We start from the raw sequence: 25,558 nt of genomic DNA on the forward strand, positions 1-25,558 counted from the left end.
AGAGATCTCTCAAAACATATCTGTAGAGCATCTTAGGCAATTCCTCAACCCCTTGGGGTTCTTCTTTCTATGAAATTAAGTAATGTACTTGGGTGCCATAGTGAGCACTCCACAAAAGTTATCCAGATTGAGATTGATACCCCAAACAATTTGAGTCAGGTAGTTAGAAAGGCTTCCCTACAATTGATCAATGGTAATTTGGTTGAGTTCTAACTTCCCAATCACATTTCCTTGGTTTTAATATTCCTTAAATATGTCTGCATGCTACTACATATAGTGTGGCATTAGTGTTTATGTGAAACTGTTGTACATTATAGTGAGTACTTTCTCCTTTTCCTACTGATGTGTCACCAAAGGTTAGCATGTATAAGTAATGTTTGAACTGGGGGGGGGGGGGGAGTTCAACCTAGGATATGGTGCAAAAATGTGAGGCCAGTCTCTTAGAACATCAGGTGTGCATCGACAGCATTGATCAGAAGGCCTAAGGGTACATGAATAAATGCTTAGGAGTACAAAAAGAAATTAAAATTATATCATTCTCCATATATCATAAAAAATAAAATTCAAAGAAATATTAATAGCATGCATCTTCATGATTGTGAAAATTGTCTTGTTAAAAACATTGTAAACATTGTCTTGCTAAAAAACAAAGTTTTTAATATCATTAAGTTTAAAAATTTACTTTTTAAAGTACTGCTGGACCCTGAAGTTTAATTGATCTCACTTCCATTAACATCCAGTATTGCTGACACAATGTCAGAATGTAATTACATCTTTGTTTGGACAAGCACTAATTAAACTTAAATTAAGTGTGCAAATGATTGTAAAGGTATTTGATAGTTGCCAACCTACTAAATTAACAGGCTGAAAAAAAGAAAAAAATAGGTTAGTTATGTTAGTCTTGGACACAATTATATTGGAAATATGATGAAAATCTGATTAAACTAACACTTGGCAGATGGAGACAGAAAGACAAACTGCAGCAGAAGCAAATGCCAGATCTATGTCACTCAAGTACATAGTATTTTTTCATCAGAAGAGCATAAACCAGATCATAAACAAAAAACTCCACTCCCAAGAAGCTCTCTTTACCCTAGGGAATGCAAATGTCTGTGCAGTCACTGAGACACGGTTTAAAGCCACGGAGAGCACACCAACAGTGCAAGGTTATAATGCCTTCCACACATTTAGGTCAGCTACTTCACAGGTGGGGACTAAAGGTGGAGGTGTCTCTATTTACTTCAAAAATAAATATACTTCAAGGCTGGTCAAACAGGACAATGTACTTGAGCTGCTCTATGTTCAAATCACCATAAGTAAAATCCAATACCACTTCCTTGCAAGCTATAGGTCCCCGTCTATGACCCAGGAAACCCATACTATGTATTCAAACTTATTAGAAACACTAACCATCCAACCCAACACCATATTCATGGGTGACTTTAACTACCCCACTATTAACTGGGAATCCTACATGACACCAAATGTACATGCACAGAGATTCCTGGATTTTGTAAACACAAACTCCCTGGACCAGATAGTCAATACACCAACCAGGGGTGCAACCATACCGGATCTGGTCCTCACTTATTTGGGAGACTGCTGCACATCACCTACTGTAATGCCTTCCCTGGTAAGGTCAGACCACAAAATGGTCTCCGTTGAAGTAAAAATAAAACTTGGAAACCCCCCTCCCCCCCCCCAGCTAAACCTGCAATATTCAGGAACTATTCTAAGGCTAACCTCCTGCTATTAAGTGAGAACCTGGCAAAATTTCAAGTCCCCATAAACCCTGTGAACACTGCTGCCTATGCAGAACTGTTCACAGAAACCATATACAAGTATGTTAATAGCTGCATAGAGGTAGCTGTAACCATCAGGAAGAAGTACAGAACTATCTCAAAAAACAAGCCACCCTGGTGGAATCACAAAATCAATCGTCTGTATAACGGGAGGAAGAACATCATGGCAAAAATTAGGAGGTGCAGCACCCAGCAGGATAAAAGAACTGTTATCAAACTAAACAAACAATTCAGAGGACAAATACAGTCTACCAAAGCCAAATTTCAGATAAGTCTGGCCTCACAGGCCAAGGACAACCATAAAGCGTTCTTTAGCTATGTCTGCAACCTCAAAGGCATTGTAAATAGACCCACCTTTACTGAGCCAGAATATATAGCAAACCTCCTGGCTAATAAATGTAGCTCCAACTTTACTCCTCTCTGCCCCTCAACCTTCCCTCAGCTATAACTCCCCCTATTATCACTAGGGAATAGATATTTGATGCTCTCTCTAAGACCAAGAACTTTGCATCAATGGGCACAGACAATATCTTAGGATGCCTTCTAAATAGCATGAAACATGACCTATCAGGGCCTCTGGAATTACTGTTTAACTGTAGCCTCCAAACAGGCTTCATGCCTCATGAATGGAGAAAGGCAACAGTCATCCCTCTGCATAAAAGTGGGCCATCTACAGTCCCTGGAAACTACAGACCCATAAGTCTCACTAGTCTTATATGTAAAGCCATGGAAAGAATTATCATGGAGATGATCAATAGAGATATAGTAAACTTCCGGACACTGGACCCAACCCAGTTTGGATTCATCAAGGGCAGATCATGCCTACTCAACCTGGTGAACTTCTTTGAGAAGGTCACTAAAGTGATGGATGAGGGCAAAATTGTTCACACTGCCTACCTTGACCTGGCCAAGGCATTTGACACAATACCCCACTCAGGCATTGTTGACAAATTCAAGAAGTTAGGTACAAACCCGTATGTCACCCAGTGGATAGCCAACTGGCTCATAGACAGGACCCAGGAAGTTAGAATTGGGTGTCCAACTCTACAATGAGGCCAGTCACAAGTGGAGTCCCTAAGGGATCAGTCCTTGGACTGCTCCCTTTTGGCATTTACTTCTCAAAAGTCTAGGCCAATATCAGTGGTCTCTGGCTGACTAAATTTGCAGATGATTGCAAATTAGAAGCTGTCATTGAATCTCACACTGACACAAATGTTCTACAGGAGGGGCTGACAGACAAACAACTGGTGTCAGAGCCATGGACTAAAACTAAATGCCAAGAAATCCATAATAGTATCCTTTGGGAAGTCATCCACCCCAGGTAGCTATCATATTAACAACACACACTAACAGTTGACCAAGTAGTCACGGATTTGGGGATACACATAGACAGTAATTTAACATTTGACTATCACATGTCTATAGTAGTGAGGAAATCATACTATGTTGTGCAACTTATAAACAAAGGTATGGCATCTAGGTCCAAGGAAGTCATTGTTCCACTATATTTGGCATTCATCAGACTTATCATTGAGTATAGTGCCCCGTTTGGTAAGTACCTAACCAGGCATATCCAACAACTGGAAAGTCAAAAGAAGTTCCTCACTAAAAAAAAATACAGGGTGTAAGTAACATGTCCTGCGCTGACTGCCTCAAAGCACTATCTCTGTATTATGCCTCCTAGAGGCTGTTGAGGAGGGATCTATGCCTAGCATACAAGGCATTGTCAGACCTGTCAGACCCTACTTCAATGGACCTCCTGCATATATGCAAAACAAACAGTACCAGACTTACCTGTTGTAAAGACCTAAACCTCCTGTGATATAAATAGGACCTGCTGGACAGACTGGTATGTATCCCATAGACTACCCTATGGAACAGGCTCCCTCATCCATGTGAAGCAGAGTTCACCCCTAACCCAATTCAAGTGTAACTTGGATAATTGGACAGGGAACAGGAAATTCATCCCTGATTTGGCACCTACGTCTCTAATGAACACAGGTCCCTATAAGTGGTTCATTTCTCAGGCCATTGCTTGAAAATGTTTCTCCCAAGCCCCTGCTTACAATTATCAAGATTGCAATAACTTGCCAGAAATTTGGGATGCATGGCTAGGCTTAAAAAGGCACTTGTGGTTATTAGCCTAGTAAAAACCTATGAGCCTATATCAGTCTGATATGACAGAACAAACAGAGCAAGTGTTAGAATGTGTGAAATTTGTAATATTTACAAAAATCAAAACCAGGAAGAAAACAATTATACCTCATAAAATTCCATCTTTGCCAAAAATGATGGTTGATATAAATTTATTTCAGCATAAAACTTGCATTTTTTGAAGTATGCTAGCATTTATTGTTTTCTGAAGTTGTGCAACTAAAAGATGCAAGTCAAACAGTAATAGCTGCCATTAAATCCATTTTTGTAAGACAATCAATACCAGAGGAGACAGTCATTAACAATGGTATGATAGTTTAGACACATGAAACTGAAGTCCAAAATTCCATAAAATCAAGGGACAGGTTAAGCATATGGCATCAGTCTCAGCAGTTTAAAACTGCATTATACAATCAGTTATAAGTATATGTTTTTTTCAACTTCACTTAATATGTTTGTTGTACATAATATTTTATATCTAGGCTAGGAAATATAACATAGTATTTTGTATTTGTAAGTCATTAGTTACGAGCATATTAATTGATGCTGGGTTTTGATTGGATTTTTTAACCATGTGATTTGATTTTAAACACTACTTAAACATGTTTTTTTAGATTGGTTTTATTCTGATGAAGTCATCTGTTATACGCTGACGAAAGTGCTTAATAAAGTGTAATACTGCTGCAAGGTTATGGTTCTTCCTGGATTTGGTTTTATCTGTGACTTAGGTTAAGCATATGGTCCAGACCGTAAGGAATCTAATGAAGAAAAGTGAATATTCAAATACCAATGATTGTTTCTTTTCCGTATCAGAATACCACAATACTTCATTAGTCAATAGGATTACTTCCAGCAAATCTTCTATTTGGTAGATTTCTGAGGCCAAAATTATTGATTTGTTTCACATTTAGTATCAGAGAGTAAAAACTCTTTGATTCAATTATGCTGCAAAGACAAAAAATAGAAACCCTGCTTTGATAGAACACCAAATAATTTGCTTTTCTTAAAAGGAGAAAGAATGATCATAAAGCTACCAGATCAAGAATTTTGTAATACAGGAAGAATGCAAGGCAGTACTCTGAGAGGCAAACCTTCCAATATCTTACTGGAAACTAGATAAGGATAAAAAGATCTACAGAAAAAAATGAAGACATCTACAGAGACAATTTGACTTAGAGAACCATGGAATGCTTCAAAGAGAAATAATTCAAAAAGACCTGGAATTCTCTTGCTGCACAGTATAACCTTGACTGCTGTTCATTAAAATGCTAATAGTGCCCACGATGACTTATTGACTGTCTGAGTTGATTTACTTGATGCCAAAACCTTCTAAGTCTGATATTACCAACCTGCAAGACAACAAGCAGAACATTTCACAGCAATTAAGTTGATTGAAATCAATACAACGTATTACAGATAGTCACTGATACACGTAAAGATTATTCGCCAGACTGATTCTGGTAAATATTCACATTTTGTTGGATTAATTAAAAAATATTCAGACTTCATATAGTTGAATTAATTTAATGTGTGTATTAGATATTATTCTACCTGAGCTGTATTCTATGTGGCATACCTTATTTATTTATTCAACATTTGTTTACCAAGAAAGTCCGACTGGCCAAAAAGTGTCCATTTTCACTGAAAGCCTGGGAAGAAAAACTTCACAACCAAAATCTATCAAAAATCAATTACAGAAAATTTAAATCACAAAGTATAAATTTAAGTTTACAAAACATAGCTGCGAAGAAACTTTGTAACGAGAAAAACATAAAACATGTTTCTTAGCAGAGTGAAAAGAAACAATAACAAGAGCTGGAAAAAATATGTTATAAAAAACTCATTAGTCATATTATTTAGTATGGGATAAATAAGACCCGAGACAATTCTAATAAGATATGTAAAAGAGATATTAAAGAGTACATGATTAGAGACAGTGAGAGGGAATTGAGTGCGGTCTTAGTATGACAGAGATATTCATATTAGGATTACAGACAGAAGTAAGGATGGAGAGAAAAGGAGATTATAAAAAGAGTGCGGGGTAGAGTATCTTCAGGTAGCTTATGTGAGTAGGGAGGGAAGTGAAAGAGGTAGAGGAAAGGTCTGCAAAAGGAAAGTGGATAATTCATGTTATTATTTATTTTATTTTACATTTGTTTACCAGGAAAGTCCAATTGGGCATGTTGCCCTTTCTCAGTGATGGCCTGGGAAGAAAAGTTCCATTGTTAGTACAATTTTGTATTACATTGGCAAGAAAAAATCAGAATCAAAAATTAAAACTGGTAACAATAACAACAAACAAGTATGGTTAATACAGAGAAGAGGCAAGTAACAGTATACATTGGACACATTATATCTAACGATAGTTCTTGGTATTTGTACAGGATAATCACATTTATAAAATTAGTCAAAACAATGTAAAGTCCAATTATATCATGTACAATGTGACAGCACATTAAGAAATTAAGTGATGATTCATTTTTAGAGTGAAAAAACTGAGATCAGAGATTGGTTTAAGCAATAGTTTTTTGGGGGGGTCTGGGGAGTTGGATTGGAGTACTGGTGGGTGAAAATATCAGTTGGTATAAGTGGACAGAAAACTTAGGAGGATAAAATAGTACTATGGTAGGTTACCCGTGATCAGCACTGGTGCATATCCAGGAATTGGTGAGGTGGGTTTTAATGAGATGCTTGAAGTTTTTTAAGTTAGTTGTGATTCTAATGTCAAAGGGCAAGGCATTTCACAGTTTTGCAACATAAAAGGAATAAAGAGAGTCGCCTGAGCTGCTTTTGCTTCTAATTACTTCTATTAGAGTTTTGTTGGTGGATCTTAATTTGTGAACGTTTGTGTGCGGGATTAGGAGGCTTTGGAGGGCTGGTGTCTTTTCATGTTCACAGGACATTTGGTGGGCCATAGAGAGTGTGTGAGGGTGAGTTGATTGGGTAATTCTAACCAAGATAGTTGGTTTAGGATAAGGTAAGTTAGTGGGAAAAACAAAAGAAAGGAGTATAGTAGGAGGATGGAGAGGGTTGTGAGGTATGACTTATTTTGAAGGGGGTGAGTGAAGTATAGTGAGTGAGTTCAGCAAGGATTCGCACAGGAGTAGATCCATGATTTTGTAAAGTATTCTTTTAGAGATCATATAAATGTGGGTAGGTTAGAAACAGTTCTGGTGGTTACAAGTAGGGAGTTCCATTTTTGTTTTTTGTTTTGTTTTTTGCTACTGAGTAAGAGTATAGGCTTTGTTCAGGGGATTTATTTGGTTGGTTTATGGTTGTTGCCTGTTGACAATGTAGCTGGAAAACCATCAAATAGATAGAGATGATAGACCCAGGATAGAAAGTTGATTGAAGAGTTTACTATGAGAGACCATGTCAAAGGCTTTTGATGGATCTAGAAATACTACTGATACAGATTTATTAGAGCTGTGAGCTTTATTGACAGTGTCTGTAAATGATAATGATGCAGTAGAAGTGCTGTGGTCTGGCTAAAATCCATGTTGTGTACTGGTAAGTAGCTTCTTTTGTAAGAAATAGTGGATATATTGTTGATGTTTACATATTTCTAGGATTTCAGAGAGGGAAGACAAGATGTCCCAGACTGTATGGGATGGAAATTTGTAATGTCAGTGGAATTACCTCCTTTATGTAAAGGGATAATATGAGCCATTTCCCATAAATTATGGACACAGGATTCTGTAACTGATCTATTAGTAAGAATGTTTATTGGATATGCTATTGCATCTACAGCTAGATTTAGGTATTCCAGGGGAAGGTTTTTGGCTGAGGAGGAACAAGGGTTTAGTTTATAAGAGTTAGAAAAATTGGTTGAAAGGTGAAGTGGGTGGAGTTGCCTGTATGTGCATTGGAGAGGCTGCAGTTAGGTTATGTGCTAGGGTCAAAGACGGAGGAAGTTAGCTAGTTGAAGGGGTTGCATGAGGTGAGTTTGAGGTTAAGTTAGCTATGCCTTTTATGAAGTATTTATTGAAGAGGTGGAATGTATGGGTATGAGCTGCGATCCTTTTTTGTACCTGGGTTAATGAGAGAGGATATGGAGGACCAGAATGTTTAAGGGTTGTTTTTTGGCTATCTTGGCCCATGGTAAGTAACAGGAAAACAATCCGTAAAACTGCAACAAAACAGGAGGTAAGACAAGTCCTGATAACTTTAAAGGAAGTAACATAATCTGCTACATTATTATTAAAGATACACCTAAGTTAACTGCAACAGACAGTATTGCAGTAAGTTTGGCTTGAAATTAATATAAGAGAAGTAGGTAGGAGCTGAAATCTATGCCCTGGTTATTATGTTGTATTTTAACTGTGCTGTTGGCCAATTTCATTTGTTTATTTAGGGGGCTATAGGTACTAGAAGACATGTTATCAGCTAGAGCAGAATAAGAACAGATTGTTGTTACAGAAGTCTGGGGGGTTCCACTAGGTGTGTGCAAGCTGACATCTGAATTAATTAGCTTTAAATGCACTGTACAGATCAAAACTGATTTATTTTATTTTAATGTGCTGTAGGTTAGTTATATCACTGTTTTTCAAAGCAGTTATACTTAAAAAGCTAATATACAGCATTCTTGGGTGGCACAGTTTATACTTGAGTCTGCATGGAGAGGCTTTAGTTTGATTTGCAGCTAGATGTACAGTTTGAGGTTCCTTGGTGAAAAGATGCCCACACTAGGCTGAGGTGTGGAGACTAGTTAGTGTTGAAATGATAGATTAAAAATGGGCAACTACAAAAGAAGAAAATGGATACAAACACAAGGTCTTTGAACTCTAAATGAGGTGAGTAATAGCATTTCATTTTATTGTTGTGGACTTTGTTTTTTCCAGGGAAAACACTGTTATTAGAGTAGTATATGCTAAAGGGTTAATTTAACTTCACCTTAACTTAAGCAGTATAAGGCCTCTGGATGTGGGTGTCCCTCCAGCAGATTCCATGCTACAGTACAGAACACACTGATGCAGAAGTGAGGGAAAACAAGATATTTCTTTAAGTTTAATTTGATTCTTGGAAGCTTTAGGTTTTAACTGAAGGTATTTATCCTTTGTGTTTTTGCAACTCGTGTGAAATTCAGCCATAGAGGTTCCCTTAGAAGTAAGATTGTCTTAATTTTTGCAGCAGGAATTGTCAGAGATAGTATGTGCTCAGTATACTGGGAGAGAAAGAGAGCCTAAAGTAATTATGATTGTTTGATGGTTGAACTGGGGAAATAAAGTAGTGTTCGTCTATGCTGTGCTGCATTACGTAGTGTTTGGCCAACATAAGTAGTGCTCTATATTTCACAGTTGTGCATTTCTGCTTTATAGCCTTTAAACAAGAAAATAAGACAGCTAATATGAAATATGTCCAGGTATGCAAGTCTGGGATTACTAAACTGGAGGCTTCCACAGTTTAGAAGTACAGATGGAATATAAAGTAGCTAACAAGATGTGTGTTGTTATGCAAGTTTGGGATTACTGAGCTGGAAGTTTCCAGATTTTAGAAGGACAGGTAAAATGTCTGACTCAGTTAGTTCCCACTCTGCTACACAACATGCAGTCTGTAAATGTGACATTTAAGCACTTTAGAATAAGCAGCATGGATTTTAATAGATATGAAAAACTAGGCAACAACCCAAACCTTTTCAAAAACAGATCAGTCTCATATTTTTAATAACTGACTAGACTAGCCAGTAAATGTGCTATTCATAAAATCAGGTACAACAACTGAACCCTACAGCAGAAGCCAGTAGAAATATGTTAATATACATGCTAGAGATTAGTAGCAGATAAAAAAATAACATTTAAGCAGACAGCAACACACTAGAAACTTACTTGCTGCTAGGATGTTTTGTGTGCTATGTGAAACTGAATGGAACTCGATTATTGCTTCTAAAGAAACAAGAGTGCTACATACGGTAATATCTAAAACTGTAATACTTGTTACATAACCACTTTAAGGGAGCTTGGCATAGTGAGAGATGTGTATCCTACAGTGCTACTAGTCTAAGTAGTCTGTTAGTGTACATTTATGTGAGTGTACCTTTCATTTGATCTTAACTCTACATCTGTAAAGACTATTTTGAAGTTGCAGATGCAGCAGAGAGTTACGAGACATGCTGCAACCATAAGAATAGCAAAAATAGGCATCAGCATATTGCAGATTAGTTCAGTTCTCTTTTGAAATAAGTCTGAATGGCTGTATGACAAGGAATCAAAATGACAACATATTATGGATGTGAGAGCATATAGTTTTCTCATGTTCAAATATGACAAGTTTTAGGGATTATTTAGAGATTTGAATGTCAAGAGTTTTGCACAAATATATTACTAAAATGTTTATGCAATGAATAGATTCCTGGGATTACACTCCAAAAGTGGGGAAAATACAGTCATGATAAACATTTTTCTAATGTTAGAAAAGTTCTTAACAAGCTTATAAGTGCCTCTAAAAGATATTAAACTCAAATATAATTCTAAAATATAATTATAGAGAATAAAATACAAGATCATTAAATGTCACACGACTTTGAAAATCATGAAACACTTAGGGCTGTAAGTTAAGTGCACTTTTGAACTAACAGCTTAAAAAACTGTTAACAATTCAGCCTGCCTTTTTTAACTTCCGATCATCATGTTTGATAGTTTTCCAAACCATGAAGTACTTTGATAAACTACATCTTTCTCTGTAACTGAAAGTACACCAGAACAGCTAAAGCTCCATCGAAAATAAAAAATTATGAGCAGGGTTCTGTATCTTGACATGAATGTCAATATTTGCCCCGAAATCTTCACTCTTGCTCTGCTGTCAAGGAGAATTTCTTGATTGTCATGTCTCAGACCTGTAACAACTTTGTTATGGCTGGAAACATAGTAATAATCCTCTAGGTTACTGGTATACAAAAAAATATCTATAGTGCACTAAATCAGAAGAAGCAATGCCAACGTAGTTCTTGTTGGTTGCCGATAAAACTAATAAAAAGATAGAAATCAAAATCTCTTCCAGCAGCTGAAGATGCAATGCAGGTAATGAATGAAAGACAAAGGAACGCCATGTTGCAAAAAAAAAACTGTGGAAGAAAGACATGGCAAGGTAATTACCATGAAAGCTGTATGAGGATATAATAAAAATGTGGTTATTGAGGGTCATTTATACATTCTAAACTAATTTCACTGGACTTGTGTGTAGGAAGAAAACTTTACCATGGTTAAATATTGCCAAGGTGCCTTCAATTTCATAGGAAACAGTCTGCTCTAAATTCTCTTCTCTTCCTATTTTTAATGCCATTTATGGCCAGTTATATATTAAGGAGTGATCAATGAAGGTTAAAACAAAAGAGTTGATGGCTTGTTCTTCAAGTTGTATTTAAATGTTTATTATCTATTAAAATATGAAAAGAAAACTGGTGCTTATGTATGTATGTACCTGGAATTAGAAAGGTGAGCTGTCAACAAATTTAGAATTGAAATGTACTAATTGTATATTGAGTACTATGGCTCTTTAAATTTTTTTACATAGTTGGAATGTTATACAAGTTGAATGCAATAAAGGTGAGTTTTCAAAACAAACATATCATTGGTGATCAGTATGCTGCGCTAATCTGCCATGGTCAGAATCACGTTTTGTGCTGTGAATAAATTACAGTACTGCAGCGGAATGATAGTGAAGGCTGAAATGAGCATAACATAGGAACAACACTAGGCAAGCAGCACACAGGTCTGTGAATTACAGTACCAAATCAGGCTAAAAAGGATAATACAAATAACAGTTCATAGCCATCCTAGAATTAATGTTTGGTGTTGACCACAACACAAAGCATTAGAGCAAAATGTGAATGTTTCAATAATTAGTAAAATGTGCTGTAAAATGAGCAAACTGAAAACATAACTGATGTATGACTATCAAACACATTAAAAATATCACATGAAAATCTTGTATAGCTGATGCTAGTGGAATTTAAAGCTCATTTCAAATATATATTGCTTCTGGAACCCAAGGAGCCCCATCTCCACTTCTGTAAAATGAAACCTTAACTGTGCTATATAAGTAGGGCTAATGAGACACCATTACTTTTCATGGCCCTGAAGATGACCTGAAGAATATGACTTATGTGGATAACTAAGGGAAATATTCACATTAGGACAGTTCAAAAAGGAAAACCCTACTTAAATACAGAAGAGAAATTTTACTGTCAAATATTTGATTCGAGCTGTACATAATTTTTTCAAAACTGTCGATCTATTTAAAAAAACTTTGGGGATTTTTGTGGAATGGTTGTACTCCTTAACCCACCACGTTAGGAGGATGTTCCCCTACACTGCCCTTAATTAACATAATGATGTGATTATATACGAGATCATTCCCATATGGATAAAGGCTCAGAGCACAACTGTGGGTGTACAACTCTATCTACTCTAGCAGGTCTGAGATGTACTTTTCCAGCTTTTATGCAAAGGGGGAATCACTTTCAAAGAAGTTTTGTCAAACTGAGTTTTTTAACAGAATGAATAGCCACCTTGATTCCAGTTATTCAGTGATTAATCACCTATATAAATCATGAAACTTGGTTGTCTAATTCTTGAAACAGTTTGGCTATAGCTATGGAACACCAACTAATTTATTTTCTTAACCTACAGAAATGGAACCATTTAAATTAAAATTTTATACTGAATCGATTATGATGGTAAGACAAGTTCTGGAACTGACTATGTTCAAACATATGTTTGTTCCTGTAAAATGAGTGAATAGTGCCCTGGGGCACATGAGCAGTATTCAGGTGAATTTCCTTATGTGATTCCCCTCCCCCGTGCTGCCAACCATCAAGTGTTCACCTAGCAGTCACTCTTATTCATTCTCTTCCTTTCTTGATATTCTGTACTGAGGGCGACAGTTGACTAGGGAAGATCATCATGCAGCTAGCCTCAGTAATTGCTGTCACCCTCACTGGTATCCTGGCAATGAGGGTGTACTTTCATTATGGGGACTGCAATACTCTCCCCGAAGTGGATGCATGTTCTTATGCATTTGTACTGAAAAACTACTGCTGAGGCAGCTTGGTGGCCAAAGAACATACCTGAGGACCACCATGCCTCCCCCATGATATTTTGACATTGGAACACTCCAGACACAATCCTGTCTCCCAGGATGAGCAAGCTGATCTTTTCCTACCATTCTGTTAAGCACCTGACCCACTGCTTGCTCCTGGGTCATAGGCATTTACCTCTGCGTAGCACCTGAGCTATTGCTTGCTCCTGGGTCACTTGGGTCATAGTCAGGGATTTACCTCTGTATAGCACCTGGGTCATAGTCAGGCATTTATCCTTTCATAGCCCCTGAGCACTGATTGATCCTGGGTCGCATGGGTCATAGTCAGGTATTTATCCCTCAATAGCCTGTGAGCCACTGTTTGATCCCTGGTCACCTGGACCATAGTCAGGGATTTAACCTTCCATAGCACCTAATACATTGATTGATCCCTGGTCACCTGGGTTATATATAGTGAATGATTTATCCCTCTGTATCACCTGCACCACTGCTTCCTCCTAGTCACCTGGATCATAAAGAAATTAAAACAAGGATCACAAGCAGACACACGTCTCGTAACATACAAGACCAAAATTTATTATCATAAGTTTAGCGCTTTAATTCAGTATAATCAAACCTCATCAGAACAAATCAATTCATTAGATTTCCTGCTTTTAAAAACTTCAGTATTCCTTTTGACCAATTAAATGCCCTTGCTGAATATGAATGAAAAGTACATCGTCCAATAAGAATTCTTCAAAAATTGACCGTACACAGTTGGAAACATAACATATATGTAATTCATTACCATCATAAGATATAAAAAAAATCTTGAAAATATGAATTAAATTCATAAAAATGCTCAATACTATTTATAACAACATTCATAAAAACGTATTATGCATGATAATGCCATAACATCAGCAAACTAGCGATTGAAACAAACTCATTACTTCCTAGTGGGTTGATAGTATTCAAATAACGTAGCCACCATAGTTCTCTAGTCTCCACATACTCACACCATAATCCCCCTAGGATTTTAGCCACCCTCTCTAAAATAAAAAATAGGAAGTTATGCTCTTTATAATTTTTAATATGTTTGGCTAGAGTGTTGTGCAACCTGCCTTTACCTATGTTATATGTGTGTTCGTAAATTCCCCACATCTTTCTATAAGTTTTTCCAACATAAATTACAGGGTACTGTTGACACTTAGCTACATATACAACTCCCCATGAATTACAATCAAAATGGCCTCTAGCATTGATAGACATATTAATAGTGACTTGTTCCATTACCAAGATATATTTACATTGGTTGCATTGACCACATTTAAAAGGCTCCCATTTAAAAGTAATTTTTCTATTACTCTCCCAATAATTCCTAAAACATGTTCCTTTTCCATAAATCACAACAGGCTTTTGTCCCAACTTTTCCTTCAATTCAGTGTCAGCAGTGCCCTGCATTTTATGTTGGAAAAACTGAGAAAGATGCGGGAGTGAATTTACGTGCAAAGGTATGCTACAGGTAAAGGCAGGTTGCACAACACCCTAGCCAAACATATTAAAATTATAAAGAGCATAACTTCCTATTTTTTATTTTATTGTGGGTAGCTAAAACTCCAGGGGGATTATGGAGCGAGTATGTGGAGACTAGAGAACAATTTTGGCAACTTTATTTGAATGCTAACAACCCACCAGGAATTAATGTCTGTTTCAATTGCTAGTTTATTGAAGTTATGCCATTATCACGCACAATAACTTTTTATGAATGTTGTTTAAATAATATTGGGGTTTTTTTTATGAATGTAATTCATATTTTCACATTTTTTATATCTTATGATGTTAACAAATTACATATATGTTATGTTTCCAGTTGCGTATGGTCACTTTTTGAAGAATTCCTATTGGGCGATGTACTTTTCATTCATGTTCAGCAAGGACATTGGATTGGTCATCTGGAAGACTGAAGTTTTTAAAAGCAGGAAATTTAATTTTATAATTAGTTCTAATGAAGTTTAGGTGCTAAACTTACGATAATAACATTTTTGTACTGTCTGTTATGAGGCGTGTGTCTGCTTGTGATCCTTGTTTTAATTTCTTGTTGTCATTTATCTCACCTGGGTAATAATCACGGATATTCTTCTTCTATAGCTCCTGAGCCACTGATTGTTCTTGGATCACCTGAGCCATATTCAGGGATTTAATATTTTATAGCACTTGAGCCACTGATTGATCCCTGTTCACCTGGACCATAGTCAGGGATTTAACCTTCCATAGCACCTGAGCCACTGACTGATCCCTGGTCACCTGGGCCATAGTCAGGGCGTGAACCTTCTTTAGCACCTGAGTCACTGATTGATCCCTGGCCACCCGGGCCATAGTAAGGGATTTAACCTTCCATAGCACCTGAGCCACTGATTTATCCCTGGTTACCTGGGCCATGGTCAGGAACTGAACCTTCTTTAGCACCTGAGCCACTGATTGATCCCTGGTCACCTGGGCCATAGTCAGGGATTTAACCTTCCATAGCACCTGAGCCACTGATTGATAGATCGTCACCTGGACCAGGGACTTAACTTTCCATAATACCTGAGCCACTGATTGCTCCTGGGTCATAGTCAAGGATTTATTCCTCTGTATCACCAGAGGAACTGATTGATCCTGGGTTGCCTGATCATAATCAGGGATTTATCCCTCTGCAGCACCAGAGCTGGTGTCAGCATTTAGCATACTTTTGCATAAAGTGATTACAAGAGCTGCTTTGTACAATTGTTACAAAAACTCTCTCTTCTTTTAGTGGCCACCATGTTGTGGAATGTCCTGCATCTATGTGGAATTTGTTGCATGTATTTGGTGAAATGTGGTAGTTTATGGATTGTAGGGGGGGAGAAAAGCAGTTGACTTTTGTAGTTTATATTAGAATGTCACAGATGGAAACAAGAACATGGGATCTTACTGTAGGATGCAGACTTTTCTGTCATAGTCTAAGGGCAATAGAGTGAAGAGTTTTTCCTTTTCTCTAATTTGCAGCAAACTCATAACTACTTATATTAATTTGGAAGTGGTGAGAGTGCAGCTGCCCACAAGGAGGGGGGTGCTTAGACTTGCTCCTACATAAAGAAGTCATTTAGAATTTTTAGTTTAAGTTTTTGTTGTTGGAAATTACTGTTTTACCTTTGATCAGAAAAACAACATTTTGTGTAGTGTCGTTGTTGTAGCTGGGAGAAGGAAATGAAGTCATAAACTCTACTTGCAATTCATTATACAAAATGGAAAGTTTTCGCAAGTACAGCTGCCTGAAAAAATGTATGAAAATTATCTTCTAGGTTCATAGTGAAACGTGAAGAGTGAATACCACTGACATTTATAACTCATCACAAATAATTAAAGTAGCAAAAAGATTGTGGGTTAAAGTTCTCTTTAATTATTATGGATACTTCCCCATAGCAATAAACTACCAATGAACAACTTCCCATAATTCCACAAAGACATCTGGGTCTAACAGGGGTTAAAAAAAGATGCAGGCAGTAGTAGCTTTATAGTTCAGACATAAGTAAACAGGCACAGAGGTAAGCTCTATGGGTAAATATGCAGAAAATAAAGATTATGGGGGGAATTTAATAAAGCCTACATGCTTTTTTTTCTGTAGGCATCACATCATGCTGCTAACATGGGCACAAACATTTTTAGATTTAATAAGTGCCGCTGAGCGGCATGAATGAGCCCGCCAACACAGAAACTTCTGTGGCATGCAAATCACCTCATAAGCAGATGAATCTCATGCAAATGAGGCAAGTAAAGTGATCCAGCAAGCAAATAGGCAGCTCTGCAGACCCCGTGTCAGTGTCCATAGTGTACATAGAAAACTTCCGTGTACAGGAATATAGACAGACAAAAGAGGTTGTAAAAATGTAAATAGATGGACAGAAATGGCATAGCACATACAGATATGAGCAAAACTATCCTCTGTGCATCTGAGAAATTAAAGGAAATAAGTTAAATTACATTTATTTTGTTTTAATAATCTGGGCATGTTTGTGCAATGAGCCACAGTGCGCAAACATGCTTTATAAAAAAAAAAAAAGAAAAGTGGAAATATTAATCAAATTAATATGATGTGACAAAAATGCATTACATGACTCTGCATAGAGTATCTACACTGGTACATTGGTGCTGTTGCTAACGTGGTAGAGTTTTGAAGCATGTAGTTTCCAGGCTGTGAACTCTATGCAAATGAAGTGGAGTTACCGAATAGCACAAAGGGGTGATCATGTCCACATATCCCCTTCATGTAGGCAGAGAACCATGTTGTTGTTTACAGAGGAGATAGCTGACATCAGGGGAGGGTGTGCCCAATGACTTTTAAGCTTATTTCAGCCTGTTTGTGTGTACACCACAGTGCTGAGCGTATCCTTGCAGGGTTGTGCAATAACTTCTAAGATGTGGTTAGCTAAGGGGAGCGTGTTTTCGCATGTTTGCACAGCATACCGCTATACTGAGCATGGGAGTTTGTGGGGGTGTGTACACTGACTGCTAAGCTTGGTTTACTTATGCGGCACGCATTTGCGCACTGCACTGCTAATTGTATCTAAATTTCTACCCACTTTAAATAAGCATCTGCCTAACTATTAACTCATTTTGCTCTAAGCAGCTTAAATAATATTGTAACTAGTCACATTTTCTTCTGCTAATTGTTTAAAACCTTGTTTGTAACAACTCACATACTTGTCTGCCAATTGTTAATACTCTGTATATTTAAATTGCCTGAGGAGCTTTTTTTCTCTCCCGGTCTCTGCTTGTAAGATCCTATAGCTGATTGTTCCTACTATGTTACTAAAATTTAATAAATTGTTTTCTAGTCCTGAGGAGCTTTTCTCCCCAGGTCTCTGCTGAAAATGAGCCAAAAGCTCAGCCGGACTATCCCAGTTAACAAATATAAAATAAATAAATAAAATAAATAAAAACCCAGTGACATATTAATTAGTTTTGACCTCTGTTAACTTAAACAAGGGCCATTAAGTGATGTTAATGATATACTAGGCAGGTGGAATGCATCATATGTAGTCAATCACACAGTCAGCACCTACAGCAAAGCACTATAAAGTATGCATACACCCTACAATCTGATTCCCCCCCCCCATACTCTGCACCACTGGAGTGTAGACTTGGGAATTTTAACTGAGAGACTGCTAGGGGCTGCTGCAGGTCTGTTGCATCTGTATGTGCTAGATGCTGAAGTCAATGCTGCTGCTGCTGCTGCTGACAATAGGCCTCTAGACAGAGAAGGAGAAGACAGTTCAGGTCCAGGGTAACCTTCCAGCAGCTACATGAGCTGGAGATTGTAGAGCACTACAGGGTGGGCAGGGACATACTACAAGAACTCACTGAGCTCTGCCGTCCTCAACTCAGACCCAGAGCCAACATAGGGGAACCCATCCCAGTGGAAATAAAGATATGTGTAACCCTTAGGATACTAGCTACAGGTACTTTCCAAAGACCAGCTGGGGACATGATGGGGGTGTCACAGGCATCTGCTTCCAAGGTACTCCGCCAGTTCCTGGATACTATGCTACCACATGCCAGTGATCACATTTATTTTCCTCTCACCCCTGAGGCTAGGGTCAGCAATATGTAACATGTCTACCATGTAGCAAACTACCCTGAGATACTGGGTGCCATAGATTGCACTCATGTATACATCAAGTCACCACCCAGTGAGGAGAGTAGAATCTGCATCAACTCCAAGGGGTACCACTCTAACTGCCAGGTCATGTGCAATGCCCAGGACATTATTATGAATGTGTGAGCTGGCAGCCCTGGCAGTTATCACGACTCCCATATCTGGCACTCATCATAACTGTGCCAGATGTTTGTTAGGGGGTACATCCCCCATGGCCATTTACTGGGGGATGCTGGCTATGCACTGGAACCGTGGATGATGACACCCATCAGAAATATGCACACACACCCACTGAAGAATGCCATAATGAGGCACATGTACAAACTAGGAACATCATAGAGCATGTGTTTGGGCTGCTGAAGTTATGGTTTCTGTGCCTTGATATATCTGGTGGAGCCCTGCAGTACTCTCCAGTCACATGTGCACAGATATTCACAGTATGTGCCATGCTACACAATATGATCCTGTGGAAACAGTTGCAGCAAAATCAGCAAAGGGAAGGGATATACAGCCTACACCAGTTCCTACATCACCACAGCCACAGTCACAGGAGGACTCAGACACGAGGAACCACCTAATGATGTCCCTGTAGGCAGACATAGCCATGCCCAGTATGCCCTGGCTTTGGCTAAGAAACAATGCATAGTACACTCACTAACAGCCTAGGGCCCTAGGGACTGACACCTAACTCCTTATCACATACATATAGTAAAATTGTTGATGCCAGACAACCCACACAACCTGTACCTAGCCATGTATTGGCTGTGTAATGCTTGCATCCCAGAATCAGCCCCAAACTACAGTCCTGTCAACTGCTACATTTGCAAAGTAAGTCTCTAACCCATATACTACTTGTAAGGATTACTATAATATGGTATCGTATGTATGGATCTGTTGCATTTATACAAGGAAATATAATGAGCTATGTGGACAGAAGTTACATCCACGGTGGACTACACGTACCCAGTCCAATAGTATATGTTCCCTAATAATCACTAGGCCTCATGGTTGGAATATGCACTACATCAGGCAAGGGAGATGTTAAACAGTGGGGTCACATGATATTTGGACTACTATCTACCCCAGCAGCTGTGCTGTTGTTTCCCCCACACCCACACCCAACATAACAGTGTTCCCATATAACTGCTTTAACAGTAAGTTAGCAATGGTATATCAGCAGACCAGGCAATCTCAGGGCTGTAACATAGAACTTGATCACACAATATCTGGCAGCCAGTGTAGCTCAGTGGGCTAGGGAAGTTAGCATGGGTGGAGGTGTTGATGCTTGTAATCTTGAAGTCAGCACATGTTTTGCATGTGAGGTATTATTATGTTGGTGTTTTCACAGATGGTCAGTCTGTGTGTGGTGTAACATTATGAACCTCAATCACATATTAAGTATAGCAGATAGTTGGGGAATGCTGTGGACACTGGCTGACGTGCAGTACTGCAGACACAGGGACAGATGTCAAAGTCTGTAACATACCTCTAAACCTCTTAGTGCAAGAAATCTCTTGAAAGCCTGACAAAGTGGGGAAACAATGGCCCACAAATGGGGGGCATATGTTAAATACTGCTCTCATAAATATAAACAGTTGCTAAAATAACAATTTTCTGAAGAATTTGAAGTCAGACACTCAAATGTATGTCACTATTTTGTGACTTCAGTACTAAGTTCATCCAAATGATTTGCCAGAAAACCACACATTTTATTAGGAACAGACCATAAGCCAAAACTCTGGACATTCTGCAAAACTCTGGACACCTGAGAGGTATAGTCTGTAACACACAAAATCCCGGACTGGACTACAAGTAAGTGTGGCCTGGAGTTACTGTATAAGTGCTGACAGTCACACTGGGCATGTCCAAACAGTTAAAATGAGTGCAATTCTGTTGCCCCGTCATCAGACTGACCTGTTATGTATAGATATGTCTATACATACAAACATATAAGCATACATATCCGTCTGTCACTATCTCTCTCTCACATACATAGTATAGCTATTGCTTTGTAGTGTCAAATAGATATATACCGAGATATTTTATATATATATATATATATATATATATATATATATATATATAGCTATATATATATATGGGTCCCTATGACTTCGTCGACAATTCATTTGACTGACACTCATTTCGTCGACAGTTCATTTGGTCGACAGAAAGATGTGCCCTTCCCCAATGTTGTGCAACCCTGGAGTTGATATATATAGTTAGGGGGTGTGTGGGGCACAGCCCCACAATGGGGGGTGTGGGGTGAAGCCCCCACCTAACATTGGGGAAAGGCACATCTTTCTGTCGACCAAATGAACTGTCGACGAAATGAGTGTCAGTCAAATGAATTGTCGACGAAGTCATAGGGACCCATATATATATATATAAATATATATATATATATATATATATATATATATATATATATATATATATATATATATATCACATTAATAGACTCTCCCCATACATCTATATGATACATATACATATCGTACATGCACACAGCTACATTTATATATACATTCCTGTTAATTATAGAAATATGTGTGGATGTCTGTAGTGTCCTACATTATCCCTAATAATGGTGAGTAAATCTGCATTATCACACATCCATACTGTTGTTCAAAGGCTCCAAACTAAGGGCGCAGCAGTACATAATCAAATTACCTACAGACCCCTGTGCCTGCTGGATGTCACCACATTGAGAGATGCAGGTAGTGTAATGTATAATGTTGTCAATACATGCATGGACAGGGCACATTGTTCTTGCCCACAGGTTTGCCCATCTAGCTGCAAGCAGCCACATATGGCCATACTGGTAAATGTACATGCATAGCTAGGATAATAACAATTATCCTACTGCTTAGATACTAGATGCAGATAACAGTACAAAGCAATATCACTCTTCAGACCACAGATGCTGTTCAACACAAGCCTAGTTTGTGTAATGTACAAGTACAGTGTGTGCAGTCACATATACAACAGACTCAACCTGTGGGGCATGCAGTAAGTACTGTGATCTATAATGAATAAGACTAGATAGGTAGTGGTTTTAATTTTACTGTAGGCTACTTGGTATATGTGTGTTTGTGAGTGTGTGTATACTCCTGGAAAACAACTGCCATGCCCTCATGGGCTATCCTTCTGCAATGGTTATGCACTTTTTGGTCCTGTAACTTGCTGCTGGATTCCACACTGGCCTGTTCTACAAGGGCTGATGATGTCAGCTGACAGTATAGTATCAGGGCCTAAGCCATGGTGCATATGATAAATACTGTGATCTATAGTGAATAAGACTAGATAGACAGGGGTTCTAATCTCCCTGCAGGCTGTCTTGTGCACTTGTGTGTCCCAGTGGCATAAATATGATTATCTTGGTAAAATAGAAATAGGTATGGTTCTGCAGTATTTTATTTGTAGCATGTGATGTGGCCCCCCCAATGAACGGACCACAACAAGGCCTGTTGATGTCATCAAGCATAGTATGTCCTGAACTGATAGTACTAGCAGACATGAGGTGTGTAGCATGCATCACATACTGTGATCTGTATTGTGCACCATTACATATGCAAGCATTCTCATCTACATACATCCAACTTGCACAACATGTGTGCCTTGGCATGTCCTGTACGTAGTGATTGAAAGTGGTGCTATCCTCAATGTAGCCATGGTTGTGTGTGAGCCTGTTAGAGCATTTTTACATCATGTTATGGAACCATAGGATGTTTAACATAACAGGCATAATGGCCATACAGTCCTCACAATCATAGATATCTTTATACCCATAGTTACAGGATTAACATATTGTCCCAGTCCACAGGGACACAGGCAGATGCCCTGTGTTAAGATAATGGTCACCCAGCCATGCATACAGGTGGCATGTAGTGAGGTGCACTGAGGTGCTCTGTTTCAAGGGTGTGTTTAAGTCTGCTAGACAAATCTGTCCCACAAGTATGTAGTACCAATGTCATATACGAGGTTAATGTCCTTACCATGGGTTATCCATCTACTATGCCTCCTACAGATAGGCAGCATATGCAATAGAGCAGGGTCACACATTGCCCTGTATGCAAAGCACAGATCGCCTCTGCATAGTCTATATGCCACAGATGACAATGACGCTCATTGCAGAATATCCCCATTGAACACATACTGGAGACATGAAGTGACCTTGTGAGGGACCCTACTGTTGTGGGCAATTGTCTGTATGGCTTGGAAAGGTACATCACCATGGCCATTGCACTCAGATATTGGCATGCTGAAGAAAGAGTACTTGCAGGTTATGAGCATGTCACTTACAGGTGACTGTGGCCTCAGCTATGCCATATGATTTCTGTCATACCACTGTAGAGACAGGGTGATCTAAGGCACATTAAGTGCAAACTTGTGTGGCCAGGTCTGTGTGCCAAGTTCATTCACCCCTGACTATGTACATCATATGATGCAACTGATGTGCTACTTACCAGGTACAGAGATCTAACTAATGGAACCAATACTAAATATATATTTGCATGGAGTTTATGGCCATTACAATGTCAACAGGTATGTGTTCATAATACCCTCTTGCAATATAGTGACACACCACAGGGACTCTGAGTGCTCACAATTTGCAGGCATCAACCAACATTGTTAGCCACAGTCAGTCAGTAGTCGCGTGTACTGTGGTTGAATGAATTCCAAGCAGTAGAGGACCCAGGACTGCACCCTGTTGAGCACTGCTGCTGACAGATCAGCTGTTGGAGGTGGATGTCCCTATTTTGTGTATGTGCGCCAGCAATGGGCCACTTAGTGACCCCTACGAAGATAGTAACATGGATACCTGAGTGATTTGTAAATGTTACCTGAGCAAGGGATATAGTCAGACCGCTTGGCTGAGTCTAGGGGGTTGTATGTCCTGATGTACCCTCATCCAGGTCCATGGCCACTACCTTGGAAATATCCACCATGTGTAACAGTCATACTTCCCCTGTCACACATCCAAACTGTGTACAATTGCATGTAGAGCACATATATGTGTGCTGATCAGCTCCGTGATGATCGCCCCTACAGCCATACAAATATGGATACTCAGATAAAGAGGTGTACAGTTATGTCATTCAGTGGATGCACCACCTCTATGCAAGGTTATAACAGTTGCCATTCTCCACTCAGCTGGTGTGCAGCCAGTAGTGTTAGTATGATTGCAAGGGTTTCTCAATGGTGTTAGTAATCCTTGTCAGATCACATGTTGGATGCACCCTGGAATGTTAGCATGTGCGATAGATGCTGTGTATCCCCCAATGAGAGACCAGTAACAAACTGCTCTGCAAATATGGAAGTTATGGGACAGGTTGTAGGAATGTCATGTGTCACATGTGGTGGGGACAAGGAAGTGTAGTTGACGCAGACAGTATGGGTGTACAGCTCAGGTATGAGCCCACAACCCATCATATGTGACATCATGACGTATGAGGTCACTGACAATCTGGGCCTGTCCTTGAGGTCCCACATATAAGTACACTGTGCATTGTGGTTCTGCTTTTCATGGGTGGCTACTTTTGTCACTTACCATGTCTACTCAACATCACAACAACACTATGTGCTTCTTTTAGCAGAGGAGGTAGTGCCTCCATGTAAGGGGGGCACCCTTATTCCAACTGTCAGACAGCACTGTCCACCTGTTACTGTACAGCCTGTTAATGGCAGTTGTCCACCAGTCAGGTTTGCTGAGCCATGATGAGCCTGCATACTTCCTGTCATGTACAGCAGAGTTCATGCTGTTTTAATGCTGCTGACATAATGCATGGGTGCAGAGCTCTGCACACTTGCCTGTCCCATCTAAAGGGGAGGGGTTGCACTCACGCTATATCAACCATCCCACAGGAGGTAATAACTAACAGTCTTGACATATATGTCTGTATTGTCTATGAGGGGATACATGCCAGTAGTTCTAAGGAGACTGATCTATGACCAGATCCCACCAGGGAGGACCTCACATTGGGGGGGGGGGCTGTACTGCTCACCCATATTGGTAAACACATGGTGCACTACATTGGTTCCCCGTGTGGGGATATCACACCACTGCTGCAGGCCATTGTAGATAAGGACCATCCTTTGGGCAAGTGAGCCACAGCATGACTAAGTTACACAGTGTGTACATATTACACAGTGAGCCACAGCATGACTAAGTTACACAGTGAGCCACAGCATGACTAAGTTACACAATGTCTACATATTACACAGTGAGCCACAGCATGACTAAGTTACACAGTGTCTACATACTACACAGTGAGCCACAGCATGACTAAATTACACAGTGTGTACATATTACACTTCCCTAACATGTCTGTCTGTGCTCTATACAGACACCTTGCAAGACTCTCTTCCTGCAACATGCTGGAAGTAACTGCAACACTTATTGCATGGAGGACAACTAGCAGGTAGTGCCAAATGGTGTCCCCAGATCTCAGAGTCATGTCACCTGAAATGTCATGATAGCAGTTATCATGGATACGAGCACTAATGCTGTCATACACCTAGTGACACTGGACCAAACACTGTTTTGTTTACTCAAGGCCAGATCATGCCTACTGGCTGTAACCGATGGAGCCCACTGAGTGTTACACAATACAATGAATGTCAGACATATGTCTCACTCCACCAACCATGGCCTGACAAGGTGTATGACAATATTAGGACAGCAGGCCTTGCTGGAAACTGTGTATGTCATGTACAGAGTATTATGTCAGCTGGTGGATAGGCAAGTGTCTCACAGTCATACTCTGGGAAGATAGCAGTGGGAGATCTGCACTGCAATGGTGCCATTTATCAATGGTTCATAGGTTAGTACTAAGCTAACTGCCCTTGCAAACCACTGTAAACCTAGCCTATTATCCCTTGTGAGACTCAAACCCTGCACCTT

Source organism: Protopterus annectens, chromosome 1.part2, assembly GCF_019279795.1.
Source record: "Protopterus annectens isolate FY-2018-M chromosome 1.part2, PAN1.0, whole genome shotgun sequence".
Lineage (NCBI taxonomy): Eukaryota > Metazoa > Chordata > Ceratodontiformes > Protopteridae > Protopterus > Protopterus annectens.